This window comes from Protobothrops mucrosquamatus, unplaced genomic scaffold (genome assembly GCF_001527695.2).
Source record: "Protobothrops mucrosquamatus isolate PMUCROS unplaced genomic scaffold, P.Mucros_1.0 scaffold1802, whole genome shotgun sequence".
NCBI classification, from domain to species: Eukaryota; Metazoa; Chordata; class Lepidosauria; order Squamata; family Viperidae; genus Protobothrops; species Protobothrops mucrosquamatus.
In genome coordinates, this window is record NW_015387939.1 from 64,051 (window position 1) to 85,798 (window position 21,748).

Here is a 21,748-nt window from a genome sequence, read left to right on the forward strand (position 1 = left end):
GTGGTGGCTGTAAAGGGCAGGAATGAACAACTGGTGGTGCACAGCTTGCATTCCTCAGTAACAACACTTGCCTACTCCAGGGTGCTTGTATCATTGGGAAGCATATCATAACCCTGGCTCCCCTGATTCCTTAAGCCAAGCATAGGTAACATGGCATTCCCTGCAGACTTGCCAGAGTGCCACATCTTGCTGTAGATATCTGCAGAAAAGGAAAGGAGACATGGCATTAAGTGTAGGATCTCATTTACACTGTATTGGAAGGAAGGAAGGAAGGAAGGAAGGAAGGAAGGAAGGAAGGAAGGAAGGAAGGAAGGAAGGAAGGAAGGAAGGAAGGAAGGAAGGAAGGAAGGAAGGAATTATAAAGGGTTGAAAAAAACAAGATAACAATCTCAGCTGTACATTAAAAAAGAATGTACATAAAAAAACTGTGGGATTGAAACCCCATTCTTTTTTTATGTACATTATGTACATGTGCATTCATAACTCCTTGAACAATAAATATTTATTTATGTATTTATTTGCTGAAGACTCCGTTGTAAATTACTATTTGCAGTGGGTAGCTTCTATCTTGGACAAGAATAGATTTCTGGACACTTTTTGTTTTACAAAATGCAGAAGCGTGTAGATCAGGGATGGGGAAGGATGGCCCCTTTATGACTTGTGGACTTCAACTCCCAGAATTCTGGCTGGCTCAGGAATTCTGGGAGTTGAAGTCCACAAGTCATAAAAGGTCCATCATTCCCCATCTCTGGTGCAAATCATCCATGTTACAGGTTGCCCATTGATAACTATTAAAAAGCAAACAAAATTGGAATAGCCTGATTTGATAGGTTTCAAATGATTTGTCCTAACAATTGGAAAATATTCAAACCTTGTCAGAAACAAGTCCATGGAATTAATTAGCAGTTACTCGCCAGGGCAGTTTAGAATTTCCTAGTCAGCCTTTTATCCAAGGGATATTTTCCTATTAGAAAAGGAAAAAAGTGTGCTTAAAAACCAAGGTAATGCTCTCACAAAATCTTCAAATGTCTACTTGGAGGGAAGACCCACAGTACTCATAGGATTTTGTACATATGTGTATAGGACTCCATCCAAAGGCTACAAATTAATGGACTGTACTCCTATTTTGGTTTAAATGGGCTCTGCTTAATAAAACTCTCCTCGGTGGAGTGAATTTTAAGGGGCTCGCCCACTTCACTAAAATGTATCAAGGAAGGCAAGAAAACAGTATTCCCAAACCTTAGTCCCTGCACTCCGCGGGCAGCTCTTCATTCTTCCTGTATAAAATGGGTGCATCCATTTTCCCTGCTGGCAAAAAGGCTCTGCTTTTAGCCAACTGCCTGCTCTCTCTAATCCAAAAAAGGGACGTGCATTAAACAAAGGCATCCATGCAAAACACCAACCCAAGGGGCACAAGCAGCTTCCGTTCACAATCACAATGTACGTCAGACCCAAAGTGCGTTCTTCCATTGCTGGACCGTCAATGGATTTAATTTTTTTTTCTCTTTCAATTTACCGGTGGCAATGCATATTTGGGAGACTCATTTGCCTTCACTGTTCAATAGACAGTGGTGCTTTTAGGGCTGTTGTTTGTTTTTTGTTTTGTTTTGTTTTGTTTTTTTTCCAGGAATCCTGGCAAAGCAATAGGATAAAACCCTGCAGACACTACACTCATTATTACACACAAGAGGAGTTCCATTAAGCAAATAATCTATACATATGCATAGAGTTAAGTACATGCATAAGTGCTGCTTCCAGGTCTGCGTCTAAATTACTCCACTACTTGAGCAGGCTTGCAAACTACCAGAGAAGGGCACAAAGGGCGATATTAAATTTTTAATGGCATTAATATTTTAGAGGTTTAATCACCACTGAAAGATGCCAATTCCATTTTTGGAGTTTTCCCACTGTGGGAGGAAAGGCATTGCTTTCCTTTCCTTTTTTTCAAACTTTTCTTTGGGACAACCCAGGCAGAAATTCTGCAAATCAAGGTTGGTCCTTGGGAGGAACAGGAGCTTGTGATTATTGCCCAAGTGTAGACTTGCCTCTCACCTTCATGGTCTTCTTATGCAACAGTAACAACTTCAGTTTTGGGGAGACCCTTTAACAAGAAAGTAGACCCATGATCAAGCCTGCTCTTACCTTTCTTCTGGACCCAGCCCATAGAAACTAGATGGGGAGGAAGAGGAGGAGAAGATTGAGACACCAGAGCCATGAGGAAAGTCATTACACCAGAAAGTTGACAGGTGCCCAATGATCCTCATCTCTGGCTCTGACCATATTAAGCTATGTTGGTAGCAAATTCACTGCTGTTTCCACCAGCTCACTGATATTCTACATGACGTGTCATGACGTATCGCGATTTTTTTTTCCCATTGCCGGAGCTGTGGTTTCGGCCTTACACATCCAGCCCACCAGCCAGCAGTTTGAAACCCCTGTTCTACACAGAGATGGGTAGCATCCTAAAATAGCTTTTAACTGAAAGGAAAAGAAAACTAATTGCTAGTAATGTTTAAGAGAATACTTCCAAGTACTGCTGACAGTTTCAAAAGCTTTATTGTCTTGATCATATTAAGCCATATTAGAATGGCGGTGTCAGCTTCCCTCCCCAGGAGAATCAATTAACAGATAAACAAGCCTATAGACCGTGTAATAGCAATGCCAGTGGTGTTTCTAAGTATTACCTGGAGCAAGGTACAAAATACAATAGAGTTCTAGTCACAGGAGGAGAGAATTATAAATGTACCTCAACTTTCACGGTGCGAAAACTGTAAAGGAAACCCTGCTACAGGGGAAGGGAAAGCTCGGAGGCAGGAAAGCAGCTCCTTCAAATAACACAGCCCCGTTTACAGTGATAGAGAAATGAAGGGAGTTTAAGTATAGGCTGATGATGAATTGCAAGTCCTTAGAAACTCCCTTTATCTGTAAATACTTAGCAAAAGCTGATAAGAATGAAAGCTAATATGTTCCAGAAATACTGCATTTTTTTTAATCCAAGGTGGTGGGGGGGGGAAGTATTAGGAAATTTGGCAGAAAGAGGCAGGGGATATAGTTGATAAAACTATATAGGTTTTATCTAAAATAGGTTTGACTTGACTGAGGGAGACCTATTCAACAGAGCCCTAAATTGTTTAAAGGCAGATACAAAATGACAATTCAGTTGCCTAAAAGGGACACTAAAGTCAGTCACAAAATTCCCTGAGTGAGATTAGGCCAGTCTTATTTCTCAGGTAACCTAAACTCTATATTAGGTATGGAGATAACATAGGAGAATGCTAGCTCCTGCCCTAAGTTCCTTTCAGAGGAAAGGTAGATGAAAATATGTATGGAGTTGCTATATGTGCCAAGTTAAAGCACAACTAGCAGCTTTAAAACAAAATATTTTCCAAGGCTACCTTTACCCAGGGCTTTTTTTGTCATAGAATGCCCAGAACTGAGTTCCAGCACCTTTTTGGGATGGAACCTTGTAGGGTAGGCAAGGCGGTTTGTATGACGTGTGTGATTTCTGGCACCTCTTTTTTTTACAAAAAAAAGCACTGCCTTTACCATATATCTAACAGCACAACGTTTATTGGTTTGCCTTGTAAAGTTCTTAGTTTGAAAACAATGTACAGGTAGTCCTTGACGTATGACTACAATTGAACCCGAAATTTCTGTTGCTAAGTGAGACATTAAGTGGGTTTTGCCCCATTTTATGAGCTTTCTTCCCACAGATGTTAAGTGAATCGCTGCAGTTGTTAAGTCAGTAACAAGGTTGTTAGGTGAATCTGGCTTCTCCGTTGACGTTTCTTGTCAGAAAGTTGCAAAAGGTGATCACATGACCCTGGGATACTGCAACTGTCATAAATGTGAGCCAATTGCCAAGCGTCTGAATTTTGATCACATGAACATGTGACAGTCGTAAGTGTGAAAAACGGTCATAAATCACTTTTTTCAGGGCCGTTGTAACTTCAAATGGTCATTAAATGAATTTTCGTAAGTTGAGGACTACCTCTACTATAATAATTGTGCTAGTGTAGTACTCCTGGCAAAGCTAGCTCTAGAAGACATGAAGATTAGGCCAACCACTGACTCATTTCCAAGCTATGTCTGCTTCTACAAGGAAGCCAATTAATTGCTGCAATTAGCAGGTAAGAAAACATAGTGCACAGCTGAAACGGATAGGAACATTCATGGAAATCTATACTTTAAAACAGGGGTCCCTGTTTCTGGCATGCCAGAAACCGGGCCGCACAAACAAGCAAAGCCCCATCCGTGGGTTGCAGGCAGCACATAAACCACGCCCCCTCTGGTCCACAGAAAACTCTCTCTACATGGAACCCAAAAGGTTGGGGACCACCACTTTAAAACTACAGCACAAAAGTATTCCTGTAAGTCAAATTTGTAATGTGAACAATGTTACAATTGTAGAAAAATGTAGCTCTGGACTTACGAAGGAAATGAAAGAAATGATAAAGTCACTCAACTCTGGGAAACAAGAAAACACAAGAAAGAGATACAGAACCATAAAAGATAGAGAAAACGACCTTGATGGAGATCTTTGGCAAACTTTTGTTGCCAAGGCAACTCCCTAATTCACTGAATTATAAGAAGGGGAGAAGGTACAACACAACGAGATTTTCAAGATTCTGTTCTTATAGTCAATCTCAATAAAATTAATTTTAGTTTTCTTGTAGAATTCCTTGGTCTGGTCTGCCTAGTGGGGATGGCAGAACAGCTCCATCTTGACTCTGTTGCCCTTAAGAGGGGAAGTGAAGGTTTTGCACAGGCTTTTAAAGATCCTATTACTATACCCTACAACAAGAAATTAGCATTCTTGGAATCTCTATGGGATCTATTTCTTGATCTGGTGTAACTCCAAGGGCTGAAAAATACAGAGTGACGTCCATTTCTGCTTTTTTAAATATTGTTGCTTCTCCTTTTGGTAACCGGGCACCTGGGCAATGTAGATAAGTCTAAATGTAAATATTGGAAATCCCTGATCTAGAGAAAGTCAAATATATGTCTGGATTACAGTTTGGAGGCCATTCCAATGAATCTCTTTTAGACAACTGGATTGTCATTTTCTATCTGTCTTTAAACAATTTAGGGCTCTGTTGAAAAGGGGATTCAAAGAGAGTACATTGATCCTGAAAGCCTGAATTGTGCTTATTTGGCTTTAGATAACCAGATGTGTATTGTAGAATTGCTAGCTGTTTAACTAGTTTATTAGCTAAAATCTGCCCTACACTCCTTCACCATTGTCAGCAAAGGCATGGCTTCCTTTTTTTTTGCAAATATATATAAATTGACAGCCTTTTATCCAAGGGATATTTTATTTTTTTTACCCTAGAACTGCAGCAGTTATACATTCTTTCAGAGATTATTTCAATATAAATATAAATTTTTAGTAGCTCGACTGCCTATGGTGAGGCTTTCCTGTAAGAGAATATATATGCACTGTTTATTTTAGGAGTTGTTATTTCTAGTGACAGAGCTACATTTCATGAGATGATTCACTTGTATTTTATATGGCTTTCTTTATTAGATCTTCTTTGTTTCCTTCAGTTAATCCTTGCCTTACCACAGCTAGCAATTAAAAATTAAAAGCTAATCAAAATGCATCCAGTTTCCTCAAGTACTTGTACAAACTGCCCTTTGTTTTAATTTCTAAACACCTGCTAGATATCAGATGAAGAAAACTGAAGAAGCACACATTTGTTTCTCTGTCAAATCATTAGCTTACTAAATTCCAAGGGAAAGAATTGGATAAGCGTTCATTTCATGGATTTTTGATGGGTATGTATATGTTTCTCTGCATTTGTGTGTGTATAAATGCTTCCTGAGTGGCTGGGTAGAATAACACAACTCACTTTATAAGCAACTGAAGCTGAAAATACTTGGATTCAAGCTTAATTAGTCAAACTGAAGTTAATGTGACTAAAGTGACTTTAATCCACCTTCTCCTCTATGTTTTGTAGATATAATAATAAAGCTTACTCTAGGGTTTATGGAAAGGACGATGCATTTTAAAGCAACATGCATCTCAAGAAAAAACTTTAATACACAATTTCTTCAATGGGTCCAGAGGAGCCCTGACCACTAACATATCTTTTACAGACTATATTCACAACTCTATAATCCAAAGCTTTTCTTGTAAACTAGCTTACTTGTGTTAGTCATTTGGTCATTATTTTTAAGCTGGCCAATCATAACATGGCTGGCTCAGGAATTCTGGGGGATGAAGTCCAGAAGTCATAAAGGAACTGTAGTTCCTCACCTCTGATCTAGACTAGGGCTTTTCAACTGGATGTACTTTGGCACTTGGCAGGTGGTACGTGACCATCTTAGACAAGTGTAGCAGGGGAGGGAAATGAGCTGAAGCAGCAGCAGCACCACACAAACCTGAGGGAGAGTCAGCTGGAGCTGCAGGGCTGTTGGGGCTCAGCAGAAGCCCCAGGATCAGTGCACGTGGCTACAAGCTGATCGGTGCTTCTGCAGGGCTGCCCCACAATCAGTGCCAGGCTCCAGTTGATTGGTGCTTCCGGACGCAGCACATAGCTAGAGGTACATCGAAGAGGGAGGAAGAAGAGACAGAGGAGAAGAAACTGTGGAAGGAGAGCCCAACAGGCAGTGAGGAAAAAGAGAGAGGAGAGGAAGAAGGGCCGACCAGCCATCTGACCACCAAGGTAGTGGTGCATATTAATAAATATGGATAAATTCATCATACATTTGTCAGTGCAAAGGGAAAGTGATTCAGCAAAGAAATCCCCACCAAAGAAATTAAAACTGGTACTTTTTTCTTTTTTTTTAATGGTTTGTAACATTTTATTATATTATAGATCAGACATGTCAAACCCGTGATGTCACATGACATCGTGCGACGTATCAGAGCTTTTTCCCCATTGCCGGCAATGGGGTGGGCACGGTTTCCTCGTGACGCGTCCGGCCCACGGGCTGGCAGTTTGACAGCCCTGTTATAGATTAAAATACAAAAACACAAAAGCAAATAGTACAATACAGTGGGGAGGAAGAAGGGGAAAAAAGTGAGGGGGAGAAGGGAAAAAGAAAAGGCATTGACTTCCAACTTCCTCTGCTGCAGTAGAATGAAGCATTAACATCGAACCACAACTTTATACTTTTCCATAATAGTATAAACTAAGTGCCAAAGTACATCCATTTCTATAGCAACAAATGAATCTAATCAGTAAAACCCCAAATCCCCCCCTCTTTTTTTCAGTCATCAAGTTTTTGACACCACCTTTGACACTGGTGGTACTCGAATATTGTCATGTCCTAAAAGTGGTACAATCTGTGAAAAAGGTGAAACACCCTGATTTAGACAGTGTGAGACAGAGGGGCATGGAGAGTGCTGATTCATAGAGCGGCTAAAGGTCAAACACCACAGAATGGCTGACAATGACAAGTGATTATCCATATTTTTGTGGTCCAATTCAGGGACTCCTAGTGAATTGGGATTTTTCAGAACTGTGGATGTAATAGTCTTTCACAGAAACAAGAAGAGTGGGCTGAGAATCCCAGGGGTGGGACTAAGGGAAGATGAGCTTTCACTGACTGTTAACTTACTTCATCAAGTAGGTAAAATATTGACTTGAATTACAAGGACTATATCAAAAAGCCTGCCCAAAAAAGGAGCAGTGGAGATTTCCTAGCCACCTAAGCAAACTTTTAAGGAACTTGCCAGGGGTTGTACATCTATCATAATAAGTCCCTATGTGATATCTGAAGGAACTGAGAGGGGGGGAAACAGGCTATGAAATTTAAAAAAGATATGTGGCAGACAACTGACTGCCCTCTCTAGCAACTATTAGATTCTGAGGTAGCCAAAATGATGAACAACAGGAACATATGGTGAAACTTTGTACAGATTTTTTGTTGCTGCTATTGTTATATTTCTTTATTTAATTAAACAGAGAAGAGAGGGCTATTTAAGGGCATCTCATACTGTACATGTATATATTTACATTAAAAAATCAGTAAAGAATGACCATACACACACATACACAAATATATATACATATATATACTATATATACATGCACATACATACATATATACCTACATACACACACACACCACTCATGTAGTAGGTCTATAATTTAAAAGACTTTGTACATCCAAAAATACTAAATCCTGACTCAAGGTCAAGTTAATTTATATAATTACTTTTTCTCAAATATAATCATTTTACGACCTTACAAAATGTATTTAAATGAAGCATTTTTAATGCATTTATGGCAACACAATGATTATTCATTCATTTTTGTAAGGTTGATGACTGATACCTTAAAATTTTGGGTCAAAAAATCCTCAATATTTCAAAGTTAAAGATTTTGGAGGGGTTCTGTGCTCAAGCTGGTTGCCAATGTTTCTTCCTGAAGGTCCTACTCTCTGAAATAAAATTGATTAAATATGTTGCATAAAGCTTCCAAGGCAATAGTCGTAATATACAATAACAAAGAACATATTTATATAGAAATGCACAGGATAGAATTTTAAAAAGAAGAAAAACATTGTGGCAATAACAGAGACTTGGAGTCAAGATCAAAAAGAACTCGAATTTGTTTGAAAGTTTTAAACGACCCATTTCCATTTTTTATAAAGTTAGTGTGCAGCCTATGAACACTTCATATCCTAATCAAAAAAGAAGGTCCTTCTGCTTCATGTGTCAATACTGTAAACATGTAAATCTGGAAAATATTTTCCAAGCAGGCAACCATGTGTAAAATGTTCGAAACCTGCCATAAAACAGCTGCAGCTGGTGGGGGAGTAGATTCAAACTTTTGCACCCTGTCGTCAAGAGTCCAGATGTGGAAGGGGATACAAAACAGTTTTCCTCTTGGTTCAGCAGCTGGACCCAAGCATTGGATGTGTCTTTTAAGCAGAGCTTTATCAAGCAACACAGCGATGATTATGTAGCCACAAAATAACACAAATGACGGATCTTGCAGTTCAAGCAATCTTCAGTTAATTACTGCAGCGACAGCTTTTCAAAAAGTCACACACTTTATTTCTGAGTATACAGAAAGCAGAGCCCACATGTCACTTTAGTGAGACCACCAAAGCAGCAGCGTTATGGCGGGAAAGCATTATAAAATAACAAAAGGGAAATGTCATCCTTCTTAGGATATCTCAGCTTAATGGGGCGATTTTTCAGCAACTTCGAAGTTCAGTCTTTACACATTTCTTCACTGTACTTATGAGATTGGGGGCAAAGAGGAGAACTTTCAATTTCTCAGTTTTCCCAATCTGCAAAACTAAAGGCTGGTGTACCCTTTGTGTGAAGAACCCAATAGAAGGGCCAATGTTCATGTCAGGTGCAAATATGTGTAATTGCGGTTATTGTTTATAAAGAAACTTAGAGGAAACATGATTCAAGAAGGAAGCTATAAAGGGAGTCCCATTTTCCTGGACTGTTTCCTGCTTCAAATTACTTCTCTGAAAGAGCTTTCACATGAGATTTTTCCTTTGTTTGCAATCTGCATCATATTGTGTTTATATGTGGATATGATATTAGCTGTTTAAAAATATATGGATAGTATTGATCTCTTCCCCAGACAGCCCTTAGAAAATTTACTCCACGAGGCATACTGTAAATAGAAAAAAAACAAACAAACAAAAATAACCTAAATAATAAATCAGTAAAGATAGAGACTTTTTTGTCCTTTATCTTAAGAGGGAGTGATTGCAGCTTAACTTGAAATGCTCATTTTTCCGTAGTCTAACACTGCCGGGCTAAGCAGAGACCGCACAATTTTAGCATAGCAGAAAGAGCATCAAATGCAGATTGAGAAGATTGAAATGGAGATCCCTGCAGAGCCAAAAAAATTCAATGGACAGTCTCATCTGTCTAACAGAAATACTGTAGAGTTGAATATTTCAGAAAAATAATAGGGCACAGTGATAATTACGGGTGTCTGGAGGGTAAATCTGTTATACAAATGGTTTCGGAATATGACACAAAGATATATGATATGGCAATCATACTGCAGCTAAACATGGGAGGCAGTGATACAATCCACAGAGCTCCAGCTAAACTTTGCAACTTGATCAAAGGATATGTGCACATACATTAAAGTCCCCCCTCTCCAAATTCTTTTCATGATTCAAAGGCACTTGATTCAGTTTGACAATGAATGTATTCAGCATTGAATTCCAAGGAAAGATTCAATCAAACTTCTCTTGAATCAAAACTTTGAATCGAGGCGTTGCCCCGTTATGGATGCCGAGATGCGGATGCTGTTCCTAGAAATTATCTGGGACACACAGGCCAGTTGTAAATCACTCCTATGTAAGGCACCAAGTATATAGGCAGTCTTAGTACCTTGATCCCAACAGAGACAACTAATATGTCAAGAGGAACTAATGTGCCAAGACGTAGATATTTTATGTATATCTTTATGGACCACGGAAGAACTCCACAAAGCTGATAAAGGATTCATCCTTTACAAGGTGTGGAAACAGCTTACAACCACATAGGGAAACAAAAGCTCAAGGCAATACCGATGCTTCCTCCTGCCTCCTTTTCCACTAAGCCTATTTATTCACAATTCTTCATAATATACAAAGAAGCTCTTCACCTAGGATTCTATCCTTATGCTAACAAAGCTGTTGAAAAGACAAAATCCTAAGGAGAACAGCTTTAATGGACAAAGTCCAGCTCATCACATGCCTGGAGAAAACTACAATCCACAAAAGCCTTATGCCTTTAATAAATGTGTTAGCCTTTAAAATGCCAGAAAAATCTACGATATTTGCAGCAACGTACCGGCATGGTTACCTTCATGGAAGCTACATTTCCACGGAAACTAGCATTCTATTCCCACATTTCTATTCAACCCAGTCTTGTTCTTCTCTACCCAAGACTTTCAGGGTTGCTGAAATTACTCTCCAAACCAATCCCCGAGACTTGAACTCTGTCAAACACATCTCCAAGAGACTCATACTGAACTCGATCATCCTTTTGTTCTGAAACTCAGGGGAGGCATTGCAAGGTGAAAGGTATAAACTGCTACAATAAAATGATGGAACAATATGCCGCAAAACAACAATAAAATAATGAAACTGACAGATCTGGAAAGTACTCAAACCACTCCTAACACTCGCTGCACCCCTGCTTATTTGCAATATATAATATTCTAGCATGAGACAAAATATTTTTTCGAAATGAAATCTGCGTTTAAATGCCAATATCCTCTCCTTCTGGCTTCTCACTTTATGACACTAACATAGGATCTCATTCACTGAGCCAATTGAAATTTTAATAAAAGAAAGCAGGAGTTTCTAATAAACTCCTGCAGTGAGCTGATAATACTAAACATCTTTAGCAGCATGGTGTTTTTTATTATTATTTTAGCTGTATATTAATATGCTAGTATTTGTAAACTCCCCAGGGTCACTAGATTTATTCTAAAAGGCTTCTCTGCATTCTTCTGGTTTGAAAAGTTTCTGCAAAACTGAAAAGGGGAAATATGCTTCCAATATGTCTCTTTCAGAAATCTCGATAGCTTGTGAAATGGGTGACTGGGGGGTGGGTGGGCAGGGGTGGGAGAAGGGGAAAAAATACTGTGGAAAGAAAGCAATATTGAGCCTTATTGATTCCTCTTATTGTAGCTGAAATCTTTAAACGGGCATGTTGGAGCAGATGGATTGATTACGGGTGTGATTTGGATGGGGCCATCCACTGCTCTGCCACAAGCCTCTTGTTCAAAAGACCAAAGAGGCTGCCTGCAGAGGATGTTACCAAATTACTGGTTAGGATACACAACCGTACCCTTATGCCATTTCGCATCCTTGGAAGACAGGAATTAAAGTGGAGCTGTTATAATTGGCTGCTAATAGATAAAGGCGTGTTTCCATTGTTTCAGTCTTGCACTCTTGCGGGTTACAGACAAAGAAAAACAATGTGGGGTGTTATTTAATGGTAGCAAAGAAGTGGAGCCACCAGGGATTATTATTAGGGTACCTCTTAATAGATTATTAAGGCATTTCTTCTGAGTATTGTGATGACTATGATTATTACTATATGACAGAAGCCCAGCCAGAGTGGCTGTTCCCCAAAACCCCACATATATGCACACTTTCTCTATTCCCATCTCCCAGATTTTTGATATTGGCAAATGCTTGGGGATCCATATAGTTACCTGAGTTTGTGCTCTACTATTCAGCACCCCGAGCCCATGCAAGGGTCCTAAAAAATTCCTCACATGAGTAGCAGTGAGCAGCCCTTCCTTGCACTATCAAGATTCCAATTTGTATGGAAATCTTCACATATACAGCTCTATAATTAAATCAGTCAGAATAGAGCTGGAAGGGACCATGGAGGTCTTCTAGTCCAACACCCACCAGGAGACCCTATACAATTTGATGCAAGTGGCTGTCCAGTCTCTTCTTTAAAAATTCCAGTGATGAAGCACCTACAACTTCTGAAGGCAAGCTATTCTACTGGTTAATTGTCCTCACTGTTAGGAAGATTCTCTTAATTCTAGGTTGCTTCTCTCCTTGATTAGTTTCCATCCATTGTTTCTTGTCTTGCTTTCCAGTGCCTTGGAAAATAAATTGACCCCCTCCTCTTTGTGGCAACTTCTCAAATACTGGAATACTGCTAGTGTTAGCGACATGATAGTGACATAATTGGGAGACCAAACTTTACTCACTAGCCTGTTTTTACAGTCGGGGGGGAAGGGTGTTGCTCATTTGCTATCTATAGGAATAACTATATATTTCCCTCAGTATCTGAATGAGGTTCAGTTCAGCATGTACAATAACAAGTCTAGAAATGTCAGGCTCCAAAAATCAAGAAAGACACACAGAACTACTTCTAAGCACTTTCTCTTATTGTTCCTCCCGTACAGACAGAAATTAAAGCAACTACTTGCATCATTAAAGATATATTCTAAGAACATCTAAGGAAGACCTATCTTGATCCTCTTTCTTCTAACCAAGCTATCTACATTTTGTTGGTTCTCTGTTAAGGGATTTCTACTGGGAATCCAGACTACATTCCACCACAAGAATCTCTGATGCCTTCTATTCTGGATTTTGATCACCTACTGACAAAAGACTCTTTTGCTCCCTTTCAATCTTTCTGCCTTGAATCACCTCTCCTCCTCTTTGATGTTCCAGTTTATTGCCCTTCTTGGCTTGAAAGCTTCCTGTCTGTTATCTTCCTCTTGATATAGTCACACTGCTTGTTCCTCCTCTATTTGCTCTTCCATCTCTCTGCAACATAGTCCGCCTCCATTTTTTCTCCCTATTTTCCCAAGGTAGCCTTCAATTATTTATCCTCAGTCACAGACATGATTTGGCCTCTTACTGCCCGCCAATGGCAGCCTTTCCTGGACTTCTGGGAACTTTATGGAGTTCATAAACCTAAACCATGAATGGGCAACTTTGATCTCTTCCAGATGTTTTTATACTTCAATAAAATGATGAGAAAGCTTCCTTTATGATATTTACCAATATTACTAAATTATCTGAGCTATGATATATGCTTAATTTACGTAGATGCTTGCTTGGAAAGCTTTACTGGGCCAGCAGTTGCCTCTCCTCCGATAAACATAGGGACCAAAGCTATTCAGAAATCATCCTTTGTTCCTGAGACAGTGAGACACTCACTCCTAAAACCTGGAAATAGTTTCAAGCATATGTAAGTGATAAATTGAAAGCAAGTAGAGAAGTAATTTAGCATATTGAGTGGGATAGCCAGTTCAATAGCAAGGACCTGAAGATATATGTTTGGTTTAGCACTGCTTTAGAAGACCTGTTCCTGAAAATATAATATGACATTAATCTTTATTGCTCATAAAACAGTTACATTCATGGAGCAGAATTAAAAACCAATTCAGTCTGACTGAATTAGCAAGTATTTCAATGTCATATTGTGTTAAATTGATCAGATATGTACAGGCATTCCTGTCAGCCGCTCAAGAAGCAAAAAGAACAAGAATCACAAGGAACGACACAAAGTGTTCGGGCCATCAAATTTTTGGGTAGCAGAAACCTGGACAATAATGAGATAGCAAAAAAAGAGGTCTAAATAACAGTGGTTCTTTGCTGTCATCCAGATTTGGCAGCAATACAAAATGTTCTTGAGAATAGCACAGGATGCATCTTCAAATTTTACTTGGTGCAGGCAAATATAGCCAGTGGGATTGTAAATTAAGGGTACTAGCCATTTATGTTTTTTTTTTTAAAAAAAAATCTAGCTTATTATGTTAGGCCATGAAAAAAGAATAGAATCTCTTTTAAAAAAAACACTGATATTATATGAAGAGTTGGCACACGGCAACTTATTAAAAAAATGCTCGGTTGTATTGTTAAAAGATACATAATTAAACAGCCTTACTAAATAGCCATCAACCACACTGGATGCCAAATGAGATGGTAGGAAAAGAAGTATGAGATACGGAATTTCTATACACATTTTTTATTCCAACAAATTATTTTTAGTTTGTGCATCAATTGTTCCCACTTCCTTGAGAGCGCACATATAAAATATTCTGCAGTTCTATATATTTTTCACCGAAAAAGAGCCGTATTTCAGATAGTTAAGGAAATAAGTACACAGATGATCACGCACACATTTCTCCCCTTGCTTAAGCTGCTGTTTTTTATCCCGCTGTTGAGAAACGACAGGCAAATAACTTGCGTCTGTAAGCATTGGAATCAAGGCTGTCATTAATTACTGCATTCACTGGATTCGATGCTCTCTCACTCTCGTTATTTAAACTTTAATTTTGCAGCTATTTGTCCTAGCCTGTTCTGCGCTCTCCAAACACAGGCAAAGCCGTTTATCTGTAACCGCTTCAGATCTAGTAGTGGAAGGTACCGCCTAGTTGTTAAAAAAAAAACTTCCTTCCACACAGAGCAGTCCTTCTCAATACAGGTTGAAAAAATACAATTTTGTTATCTCCATTAGTCTGCTTCCTCCACCCACCACATTTTTATTTTTTATTTTTATTTTGACATCTCTTGCTTTCTCTTTTTTTTTTTCCAAGGAAGAGTTTTTGCAATCTCTCTCCCATGATGCTCTGGGAATGTCATGTTGCATTTCAACAGAAATGACAACAAGAATCATTTCAACAATTCCATGCAGGGCTGAGGGTGGCCTATTTTTCACTTGGCAAGCTGAAGTCTAAAGTAATTAAGCACTGCTGTGTGGGTGGCAGCTTCCTGCTCTGAAGTCAGCCTGAGATAATTACCATAATAAAGTCAAAACATCATGTGCTGTGCTGATAGATAAATAGACGGATGGAGAGATTGGGGCATCTATTAAATGATCCATTTTGTTATGCTTCCCAGGAAATTTTCTATTGATGCCAATTAAGAAGTATATATTCCAAGAGAGTATTGCAAAGTCACAAAACTTTTCTTTAGGAAATCGAATTTATTATTCACTGAGCCTGAATTACTTTGAGTTGTTTAAAAAGGCAAGAATCTGAGCTCATAGAAACCAGGTGGTAGCATTACATATTTATTACAAACAGTTTGCAAAATCCTCATTACCCAGTTGTTTGGGTGGTGTAAGGTTTTTTTGTTTGTTTGTTTTGGTCCAGGTAACAAAATATTTGGCTTATAATGCTATGTCTTAACTGGAATAGGAAGAAAAAAAGAGGTGTGGGGGAAGGCAGTAGAGAAAGCAAAACCTCCACAAAAATCACATACAATGTATTGTGAAAAAGGCCTGCCTGATGCTTACACGCTCACACATTTGAACATAAACTTAATGAAATGTCCCTCAAAGTATATCCTTAATTAAATGCCTCCAAGCCTCCATTTATCGCAAATGGACCACAACTAAGGTGGAAGAAATGATTAATATGTGCAATTTGGCAAGGGCGCATTGCAGTAAAGCTTCCACACGACAAATGAAAAATCAGAACAATGTTACATTGTGGCTGCCATTAACATGCATTAATGGCCCCCATCAGTCGCTCCTGACTTGAGTGCGGTGGCCAATCTTGCATCCCAAAATATTTGTCGTGAGATACGAGATAAGGAAGGGGTGGGGTAGGGGGAGCTCTTTAAAAAAAAAAAAAAGCAACAACAACCAGTGCAATTAAAAGTTTTTCCTTTGTTGAAAGCCTCCGATTGACTCCCTGCTAAGAGTTGAAAGTCTTCAGCTACGAGAATACAATCACACTCAAACACACACCAGCGCTTAGCCCGTTGCAGGATTCCGGAGAAAGTTATCTAGAAGGGAACGTTTCTATTTTTGAAGCATGCCTAGCCCGCTTATTAGGAGCATCGTGCAGGAGAGAAGAAAATCTGCAGCTGTATGTTTGAAGTCATTTCACTATTTTTGATGGCATTTCTCTTGCCGTGTTCCCGCTTGCTGATAGAGAGAAATGATCGGCCCTAGGAAGCTGAAGGAATGCTTCGGTTCAATCATGGAGGGGAAACAAAAGGAATGCTTCTCAGAGATAAATGCGATTTTTGAAAGCATCCAGATATTCAAATACACCACGCACGCACATACCCGTGCATACCGATAGACGCAGAGAGCGTTAAAGCTTCTCTAATTAGTTCCCAGCAAGGAAGCTCAAGAATCAATACATATTAGATTCAGATCATCCTGCCCTCAAGCACGTCACATGATGCAGGGCCCCAATGAGTTCACCACTCATTTGAGTAAGCCCTGAATCCCACCACTCTCTCTAGGTAGCTTTGATCGACAGCTGTAGGCCTTCTGGTTACAAAGATTTCTCTCTCTCTTTTTTTTTTTTTTTTTTTTTTAATTATCCGAGGATCAGGTCAGCTTGAAAATTGCTTTGCAGAAAAAAACCCTGAGACTCTGTGAAAGCTGTATCATGCGTGCAGTAACTCCAGTAACTCCATATCAAATTTCTCTCTTCTCCTTTTTTAAAAAAAAAATAAATAAATCTGTGTGTGTGCACTTTATTGTGTAGGAAATAACATGGAAATATCACAGACTAAGAGAGATAAGAGAAGAAGCATTAAATTGAAGTTCAGAGTACAAGTAGCCTATAGAGATATAAGTATTAACAGGCTGCTGAAACCAAGAAGGTCCCTTCTGATGGCTGCTGTCGAAAAATGTGTATATGAAGGGGGGGGTGCCATTTTGAGTCATCTTCTTTTCTCCAGTTTAAAAAGGGTTTATGTTCAGTACAAGGGGAGGGATATTGTTTATCAGAAGAAAATGTCATGTTGGCAAACCCCATTCGCTCCATCACTTTTCTCTTATCCCTTACTTGACTCAATCCAATTTTCTGATTTAGATAGATAATTTTTGTCACTTGTATAATTCATGTGTTCACACGTGTCATAGAAAATCAAAACCAAACATACAGCCTGAACTAATAATTTCGATTTTTTTTTAATACTTACATGTTTTCTTTCAGAATATTGGATTTAAATATAGCTAGGCTTATTAAGTATAATGCCTTTTTTTCAAATCTACCTTTAATCATCGGTGTTAGAATGGCAGAAAATAAATTTTAAAAATCTATCTGTAGTTGTTTCTTCTAGTATCACAATGAATGAGACTGCAGTAAAACAAGAAAAAAAATCCAGTCCAAATGGATAAGTGCCAACAAAAGGATGAGCTATTGCATTTTTTATGGAGGTTTTAGTATTGTATTAATAAAAAATATGTTTTCTATGTGTTCCTATTATCTTACAGCCAGCTTAGCTTGGATTTTTGCATACATTAATTTATATATTCTTATGGATAGAGAGGCCAGATTAGTCAATTTATAATCATTGTTTTGCATGAATGTAATAAATACTCATAAGGAAATGTATGAGCCAGATTATAACTAGGATGCATAGTGCCTGTGAAATTTTCTCCCACTGTTGATGAAAGCTGGGAGGGGTGATTCCAACTCAAATAAAGGTACAATCTATTACCACTGTGGATTTGTCTCTTAGTCTAAGTAATATTAAGAGTTAAGGGCAAAAGAAGACTCAATCCAAGCCTTTATAGGCAAGCCCTGTAAGGTAAATTGGAAAATAAGAAAAATGAAGGCTAGGTCCCAGAGTTAAAAATTCTTTTTTCCATTATGATCAAAGATGAATATTGCATAACTGCAGGATTTCAGGAAGTCGAAGTTTAGAGAAAGTAAGAAATACAAAATCTGCACATTCTTCCTGAATTGTCTGCTTTTTAATTTATTCCCATTATTTTTAATCTTGGAGATTTGTTTGCAGTTAGTCCTCACAATCAAAGTTCAAAGCATCTGGTCAGTTTTTCCTCTGCAATGCCACTCTTGCTGGTGCATTTGCAATCCTTTGTGTTAACATTTCTACCTTAAAGATGAAACCCACTTTTTTAAAGCAGATTCTGATTGACCGTGTATCTGACTTTAAAACTTTTATGTTCAGCAATGACACAATTTGGGGGGCACATATTATTTGGGAGCTGTCCTTGTGGCACAGTTTCATTTCCAGGAGATCTATCATAACCTCACCAGTCCTAATAACCAAAAATACCTAATACTAAAAGCAATACAAATGTTGTACATTGTGTGATTACATTCCTAAACTATATTGGGATTGGCACAGCTAACATAATTTCCATCCTCAGCTTCTTCTTCTCCGTCATTCTTCACTAATCAGTGAGCAACCCACATTATTTAAGTACAATGCATGACAATCTTCTTCCTGCCATCAAGTGTCATCCACAGGAACTCAATCATCTATCTCAATCAAATGCAATCTGGCCAGCCCTGAATATGAAAGCACTTCTGTAGATACATACTGTATTCTTTATGCCCCATCAGAGGTTCCCTCGTCATGCAAGTATCACGCTGTTTACAATTCACCACCTCTCTCCTGCTACACTCCCTGAGATGTTCAATTTCAGCACAAAAACAATATATTTGCAGTGTTGTAGCCCAGTTATCATCATCATCATTTTAGCCATTGTCTATCCACTGCAGGATGAAGGCCTCTTCCACATGTTTCCAACCAATATGGATATATTGGCATGTGGAAGGAATGGACCATAATCTGCCCTGCAGGTCCAGTGTGGGTTAGCAGATGTGATCGATATTAGTCTGGGGTATCATCGTAGCCTATTCACCTTGGGAGACCCTTCTGGACATATACATGTCCGACAACATAGTCCACAATTTCATTTACCCGCACAAGCCCCTTCACCTTGTCAAGACCCCTATCATAGAAAGAGAGTCCAGTTATAGGGTACAGAATTTGCATGTAAGAGGCCTCTACATATTGAGATCCTCATTGATTTTACAATGTTAGAAGTTGTAGTTAGAAGTTTGGTTGAAGGACAATTAGAACAATTCATCAGTGGAACAACTTGCCTCCAGAAGTTGTGAATGCTCCAACACTGGAAGTTTTTAAGAAGACATCGGACAGCCATTTGTCTGAAATGGTATACTATAGGGTTTCCTGCCTGAGCAGGGGGTTGGACTAGAAGACCTTCAAGGTCCCTTCCAACTCTGGTATTGTATTGTATTGTATTGTATTGTATTGTATTGTATTGTATTGTATTGTATTGTATTGTACTGTACTGTACTGTACTGTACTGTACTATATTGTAAGAGATCAATTCATATAGGCAAAAGACTTGAGATCAATAGTGCTATCAAGGGGCAATAATGAAAACTCAAATCCCAAACAAACTATGGATGGAAACACACAATAAACATCAAAAACCAAGTCATGGATTTAGAGTTCTCAAAATCATATCATTTTTCAGATGAAGAAGAAGAAGAAGGCTTTGTACTTTTCAACATCTGCATTGAATTCAATAATCTGAGCATCACAAGCTAAAATTCTAGGACAGCTCAAAATCCCAGTGCACTATCTGTTGCAGGGTTTTCAGTGGAAAACTCTATCCAGCTGTGACATTCACATCTAAGATATGACATCAAGACAATACTCACTATAATGGACTTCGCAATACTCAGAATCAGTAGGCTTTGTGTTTGAGTATGAATTAGAATTAGATTAGGGCTGGCAATCTTTTAGCAGTCAGCATATGTCATATCATCTTGGTTAAAGGCAATTCTTTTTAAGAATAGCAAATTTGCACAGTGTCTATGAGTGCCATGAACAGTATCCTCAAATTTTTGTGGAAGGGAAGATAAAAACACAGTATTTCATCAGTGTGAAGTATAATTTTCAAATGGAGGAAAGAAATTTGAATGTTTTCTAAGCCCTTGAAAGACATTACTTCCTTGAAAAGGATAATTTACTTAAAAACGTTTCTTAGAAACAGAATGAATTTCATGGAGTTCAGATAATGATAGGGAGGATTTAAAGGAGGTTTAGAAGCCCAAAGCTATCTGTATCATATATGGAGCCAATATTTGAAAATATATTCTTCTTCCAGTAAATTTTGGAGCTGATCTGCAATAATTACATCAGATTTAACTTTTGTAATGTGTTTCATTGATCTGGTTTTGATCCTAAATTAAGTGTCCGAACTGAGAATTCCTGAATTATTTCTTGAAAATGATTTCCTATAAAGAAGCTGTCAGAAGAGTAGGGAGATATGTTAGGATTTTAAGTCAAAAACCCGAATCATCTTCAATAAAAATACATTTAAGACTATTACAAAATCCGCAACTATCTCCACAGAGATAAAAGACAGGCTGTTATAATAACAGATTACTTTCTCTATGGTAATGGCAATCTTACCACTGTTATTCTATTTTTCCGGCTCACGGCGATTCAAAATAATCTTGAAAGTATCTATATAGCATCACTAGCAAAAGGAACAAACCTGGTGTCCTCCAGTTTTTATACTTTAAACTAAACAACCCAGTGACCCATTGGGTCATCATTTCAGAAATATTTGTTTGTCTAAACAGAGAAACAAAATGTCCCAGGGCAAAAAAGCAGTGAAAGTGGGAATGACTTCTGACTTCCTGTTGGCTTCCCCATTGAGCTCTCTTATGAGAAACTGTCAAGGAGCATCCATCTTCCTTCCTTCCTTCCCTCCCTCTTTCTTTCCTTTTTTCCTTCCTTCTTCCCTCCCTCCCTCCCTCCCTCCCTCCCTCTTAGGAAGCTGGCAAGAAGCATCCATCTTCATTCCTCCCCCTTTCCTTTCCTTTCCTTTCCTGTCTGAGTAGGCTGGGTAGGTCAAGGAGCAAGGGAGTGTATGACTGGCTGTTGCCACATTGCAAGTGTAGAGTGATTGGACCATTTCTCTATTGACTTTCCTCCTACAAGTTTCCCACAGATAAAGGCTTTGCTAATGGAAAGGTGGCAAGTCACATAGGACTATCAACAGTCATATCAGGGGCTTCTGCATTCTTCATTGACTTGTGAAAAGTTGTCAGGGACTGTTAAAAATGAGGCTCTGTGATCATGGCTGACCATGGCAGCATAGCAACAGTGCTGACCATCAGCAGGGCCGTGGCAAAAAAACCACCCCAAATTTCATTCCCTCAGGGAATGAAATTCTGAAAGCTAGCCCATTTGAGGCACCTTTATCGACAGTTGTGCCCTATATTGCAGCATTTTTGCCCAACCTAAGGTTCCAAAGTATCAAATAGAGTTTTAGTACTATATAGATTCCATCAGCCCTAGTCACCTTGGTTAATGGTTAAAAAACCTGAAAATTATTAGCCCCAAACCACTATAGAATACCAGTTTAGGTTTGCAGGCGAGGGGAAAGGGTTTGTGTAAGTGGTTCAGAATAAATCTGCTTGAACTTGGATCAGAAAAATTGGAGATGGTTTTATCTGTGTGATTAAAGATAATCTGCAGTCCATTTCAATAGGATAGAGAAGATACTTAAAAAATATCCCAG